We start from the raw sequence: 6,628 nt of genomic DNA, 5'->3' as shown, positions 1-6,628 counted from the left end.
TCCTCGTAAGACCATGCGAAAACTTCCGAATGATGCCGCAAGAAGTCTATGAATTGCGTTCGGAGGTTCGCAGTGAGTCTAGTGCCGATTCTAACCTGTCGATCGGGCTGTTCATCGCTCAAGGTTATGGTTTCCAATTCTTCGGCAGGTTGTGTGTGAGGGGTGGGAGATTCATCTCTAGGGTCGTCAACCGGTCCAGTACCGTTCGGTAAACCTTGCACCGTCATGGTCTCGTTGGGGAGTATGAACGAGGTTGCCTTGAGCGCCGTAGCGTAGCAAGTCCGCGCGCTGAATTGATTTCCCCGGATTGCCCCCGTGCCGTTCGGGGTAGGGAACTTCATCAACAGCATGTGGGGCGAAAGATGCGCCTTGATCCTCGTCAGTGCCGTTCGGCCAACGATAACGTTGTATGCCGTCGGGCAGTCGACGATGAGGAACTGATCGTACGTTGTTGCTTTTCTCGGCGCCGTGCCAAATGTAATTGGCAGTCTGACACTACCGATCGGTTGGACCAGGTCTCCAGAGAAGCTTAACAGAGGTGTCAACTGCCGGTCGACTTGGTTGTCATTGATTCCCATCTCTCTGAAAGCTTCAGCAAAGATTACGCTCACGGAGCTCCCGGTATCGATCAGCACTCGCCCTACATCGTAATCGGCAATTTCAGCTCGGATGATCATTGGGTCGTCGTGGGGATAGAGGATTCCCTCTTCTTCCTCTTGGCAAAATGTGATCGGCTCCCAACGAACTTTTGGTGTTTCCTGGAACCGATTCATCTCTATTCCGAGCACCTGAGGGAACTGCGCGGCGGTAGTGCTAATCCCCGAGACGGTAGGTCCTCCGCTGATAGTGCTAATCATGTTTATCTGCCGAGGAGGGTTCGGCACCGGCGCCGTTGGCGGCCGGGCGATATACTGGTCCAGTTTCCCTTCTCGGATCAGCCGCTCCACAATCTTTCTCAAACTTATACAATCTTCCGTGTTGTGGCTGTTGTGCTGATGGTATCGGCAGAATTTACCGGTCTCCCGGTTGTCTTGCCGATTGGGTCTTCTAACATTCGGCTTCGGTATGGCCTCCTGTTCGTTCATCAGAACGGTTTCATACGTGGTATTCAGCAGGGTGAAGACCTCGTTGCCGTGGTTGCGGTTGGGCAGGGGTCCTCGGTTGTCGTTGTGACCATAGCGACCTTTCCCTTTCTTTGGTTGATCTCTCCGATCATCACGGTTATCTTTCCGCTTATGGCCCGCCGAATATGAGTCGGTCCTATCGTAGGATGGCGCTTTCGCAGGGTAAGCGCTTGGCTTGGCATCCTCTCGGCGTGCCGAAGCGCTTGGTTTTGAGTTGAAGTACTCGGCCTTGGCGTGCACCGCCGCCTGCTTCATCAGCTCATCATACGTGCGCCAGTTGCTGCTGTGTACTAGGTATCGGAAATGCGAGGACCGAAGGCCACTCTTGAAGGCGCCGTAGGCTGCCCTATCATCTGTTTCCGGACACCTTGAGTACTCGTGACTGAAACGCGCCGCATACTCTCTCAGTGGCTCGTCCTCTCTCTGCCGAATCGTGTACAGATCATCGGCAGAGTAAAGGCGATCCGTTTGGATCATGAAGTGGTTGAGAAAAATCTGCTTCAGCTCGTCAAAAGAATCTACCGTTTCCGGCTCCAAACGGTAGAACCAATTCAGGGCTGCCTCGGTAAGTGAAGACGGGAATAACAGACACTGCCCCTCGTCGCTCAGACCCTTGCATCCGATGGCGGATTGAAACGAATGAAGGTGGGTTAAGGGGTCCTCGGTTCCAGTATAGAACGGTATGCGCAGTGGTTGTACTTCCCGATCCTGCCGAGAGCGACGGATGCGTCCCGTGAACGGCCCGGGCCGAAGCTTTCCCCACTCAGGTTCCTGGGAGCGAGCCTTGTCGTTTTCCATTTTCTGGACCTTCTGAAAAAGGAGTCGGACAACAGGGTCGCGGCTTGGGATTCCTTCGGCATCATAGTCTTCTAAGCGCCTTCGCGGGCTTACGGAGTTGTCCCCCAAGTATTGAGTTGATACCGAACGGTATGTGGACGTTTGCGCATCGGAAGGGATATACTCGGATGCAGACTCCGTGGAGTTCAATCCTTGGACCTTCCGAATTGGTGACTTACTTCCCCCGGCATTCATCCGGGATTCTCGTAGTCGAGCGCTAATCCTGATCGGGGATCTTTGTCTCTCTGCCTCCCGATCGTTAAGCCGATGACGGCAATCAGAGTAGACCTTCTTCGGTACGTGTGGTTGGTCCCTAGGTGTCGGCACCACCAGTTGTTTGGAGGGCGCGGGCGTTGCCTTTGCTGCCCTTCGGTGCCTCCTCCTATGAGGGGTTCCCAAGCTCTCGGAAGAGTGGGTCGTCTGGATGTTCTGCAGTGGCTGCTGGTGCAGCTGCCGTTGGGTTTCGTCCACTTTGGACGAAAGGTGGTGGTTGTGCTCCTGAAGCCTAGCCATGTCCTTTCGCAGGGATGCGATTTGGGCTACTAGCTCGGCCTCGGCGGTTGTTTGGGTTGAGGGGGCGTTTCCGTAGGGAGTGCATGGGGGTAGCGCTGGGCTAGCTCCCAGCTTGCCTTCCGAACGGTGCCCCGTCCTCCGATAGAAAAGTGGGTATTGAAGTGGTCCCCATGTGTTTAGGGGATAGTGGGTTAATTGTTTTTCGTTTCCCACAGACGGCTCCAAACTGTTGATGCGAAAAAGTGGTTTGACACGTGGTTCGCCCAACTTAGTGATATTGTGTCTTCGGAAGGTAGTTAGTCTTCGGAAGATCAAGTTCCTGCAAAAAGGGAACGTTCGGTAAGACCTTGGGGTACCGGTGCGGTACCGGCCGAAGGCTCTCCGATGCTTAAGTAAGTACGGATTTAGTAAAGATTAGACTACAGATCAAGCGGTAGCGTACCGTTGGTTTTTTCTGTCCCCCTTCTTTGGGAATAGGGGTCTCCTTATATAGGCCTTGGGAGGTGTGCTTATTTTGGAATCTCCGATGTGGGACTGCAGGAGTGGATTGTGGGCATGACACGTGTCCAAGAGCAAAAGCACCAGGATGCATATGATTCGGTAGGGTCCTTGCCGAAGGGCTTGTAGTGTTAAATGTTGACTCCGTCCACGTGTCAGGTGGTCATTGGTCGCTAATATGCGGTATAAACAATATTTTTCTATTTTTATAAGATTATTATAAAAGTTAAGTTATCATACACTTTTTTTATTTTGAGAGATAAACGATGAATTTAAATGGCAAGAAAATATTACAAAAGTCCTTAATTATTGCATCTTGAATGACATCAAGAGGATTCCCATACTATGAAGACACATTTTCAATCAACAAAGCAAAACGGACTAATCTATGTGCCTCTAAATTGGCATCTTTAATCACAAAATTAATAATTGTATCTCTCAAGCCATAAAGCATAATCTTCTCATTTTAATTTCTTTTGTTGTAAAATAATAAGGGAGGTGTGTCGCATTAGTATTTTGGAAGCTCATATTTTGCGTACAATGTATGTTTTAGAAAGTGTCCATTGAGATTGTAGTAGGAAATCTTCGCAATGATCCTTTCTAAAAATAAGTCAACTTTGGAGTTGATTTCTTCTGTATGATAGATTCATCCACTCCTAATTTTGGACTAATCATAAAGAAATAAAAACGGAGTTTTCCACGCCCACCAAAGTACAAATAAATAGCCAATGGGTTCCCACCACAGTGGTGATGGATTCCTCCTCTCCCATGGCACACAGAATCGTACTCCAGTAAAATTTATTTCCTCCAATATAATCGAAAATAAAATACGACTAAATAACACTGAAAAAATTTCAACTCTTCCATGCACTAACTATATGACCTAGGTAAAATTAATTGTAATTTATATCCAGCAATATGTTTTAATTGTAATTTACTGTACTGGATTTCTTGCCCATTCTTTTCTTTTTGGGTATTGGCATTATTAGTCAAAGTCTTTTGGACCAAAATGTTCAAGAAAAGGGTGTTCAAACTATTCAATCATGTAATTAAGACTAGCTTTCCATTTCAAGCGGAAAGGTGCATATGCCATACTCTTTGGAAGGGGCCAACCCGTGAGAGCCTTCTGGTCCCAAAGCATCAAAATTTTAAGATATACTATATTAACAATAATAATATGCTTACTTTTGGTTTTAGAGAGAAGCTAAGCCTAAACATTCAACAAATATCGGCATTTCATGTAAACATAATATTGAGTGGGCGTAAGACCTACTTCATAGTCCAAGACTATATAGTTTTTACAATAGCTAGCATCATGCGGAAATTCAATAAACATAAGTACATATACATACCTTGACTAGCCTTCAATTAAACCAACATCGTATTTGTCTTGCGTGATATGAAAAGGAGCCGTTAATGTAAATGAAATATTTGTTTTCTTCTAACCTTTTGCATCTTAGAAACCCTAATATATCTTGTTGTATACATTAAACGGGTATGTGCATTATTATAAGTAATTAACACACATCAAGACAATTAAATAAGAAACTACTTCTCTTAATTTGACTAATATAATTATTCTGAATAATATTTATTAAATTCTTATAATACTATATAATTCTCGAAATATGACCACATAAAATATTATTCCTTACATTTGGTGGTACCAAAAAGAGTGTCGAAATTTGCCTTGCTACAGGACGTTAGAATCCCAAAATACAGGAAGAGCAATTTCTTTAAGGCTGGTAAAGAGGGGGGGCTCACAGACAACATGTTTGGGATTCAACCCTTTTGTAGTGCTTCAAACTTGAAGCTGCATGCAGTCCCCACTTCTCAATGAGTCTCGTGCATAACAAAGCTAGTCAATGGGTTCTTGGAGGACCTTTTCATGACGCTACCCGGGACACAATTTGTTTTTGTTTTTGAAGATCCTTCTTTAATTTATACATTTATAAGTGCATGCACTCCTTAATTATGATAAGCTTAAGAAAAATAAAAATTAACAAAATGTAAGATGGTTTACTGTCTTAAACTTATAGAAGTGATCTTCTAATCGATATAGGATTGCAAAGGATTCATTGACAGAGCCAATTAAGGCCCACAAGGGTAACTTGACCCTTCTCAACATTTTGAAAACCTTATATTTATGTATGTTATTCAAGTTATTTTATAGTTATACTTACTGTTGACCCTTCTCGCAAATGTTAATTGTCTACAATGAACATGATCTATATTTGTTCATGTCTTCATATGTCATTTATACGTGTGTGCCATGGATTTTATTTGATTTTCTGTTTCTATCTAAAATCAACTCTTGATACTCTTTCATTATTTTTAGGTTGTTAGAATCAGGGTTATACTTACTTAAAATATTAATTTTGTGATATTGAAATTTAATAATTATAATGAATTCTTAAATATGTTTTCCTGTAAAAACTAAGTTTATTGTAACTATAAAGCTATTTAAAGTTGACCATCCTTAATAGAATTCCTCGCTCCGCCAGTGAAAAGATTCATTGTTTATCAAGAACTCAATCCTTATCTCAAATCGTAGCTTAATATATAAGTGTTTAAGATAAATATAAAGGTTTGAGATTCCTACTTCTATAAGGATTAAGATTCACTAATCCTATCACATGAAGGTTATTTCTAGGAGTTTCTTGATGGGCAAGACTCCTAGAGAGATGCATACAAATAAAGGGCTCCTTCCTAGAGTCGAGATACCTAAGCTTTATAGAAATTCACCCCATTTAGAATCACTACTATAAGGCTCGGCTTCTAGGAGAAGAACTCTCTGGTTTTCCTGTTGTGCTATCAACATCATCACCGTATCCGAGTCAGGTTAGTGTTTAATATGTTGTAACTATCTAGATTTACATAAAAATTCCATATTGAAAGTGAAACCCTTTGCATTCTGGTTTTCCTGCTGTGCTATCAATATCGCTTGTCCTTAGAAGCATTGCATTTTTGGAACAATAAAAATAAATAAATAGAAGCATAGCATTCTAGGGTTTAAGCACTACTAAAAGTGGATCGGTGAGGACCCTCATAAGACACCCCAAAAACCAAACTACAATTTGTTCAATGAAGAAAGGCCCAAATTGATTATGGAGGTTCAAAGAAACGAAGGCCCATATCCATATTTCTTTTATTCAAAGAAGTAACCGAAGGGTGCAATACTTGATGCTTCAACGATAAACATGTTTATCTAGTCAAAGCTGAAGGCCAAAGTATAAATCACAAACCCCAGAATTCTTGAGGTAAAAACATAAGATTTGGATTGTTCTACGTACACAGGATCTTCATGGAGAATGGCACTCGAAACTGCTCTTGGCAACCGTCTTGTATAGTTTGAAACCAAAAAAAACAAGCAATAGATTCTCCATTTTGTTCAATCTGTTTGGTGTTCAGAATCTAGTTGAAATCCGCAAAAACTGTTAGAAAAATCATCTTTCTATTTCATGTTTAATAGATATGACCAAAGAGATGCAAAGCTTTTTATTCAAAATACGTGAAGAAAGAGAACTCAGATTTCATATATTCACAATCCCACATCGATAGAATAGGCAACAGTTAAGCACGTAATATACCCAAGTATTGGCTTCGCAGGTGCCGAGCTCAGTCACGCGAGCTTGTGACCCATTGTGGGGGCAATA

Source organism: Prunus dulcis, chromosome 2, assembly GCF_902201215.1.
Source record: "Prunus dulcis chromosome 2, ALMONDv2, whole genome shotgun sequence".
In the NCBI taxonomy this organism is placed as follows: Eukaryota; Viridiplantae; Streptophyta; class Magnoliopsida; order Rosales; family Rosaceae; genus Prunus; species Prunus dulcis.
This window is presented reverse-complemented; position numbering follows the sequence as displayed.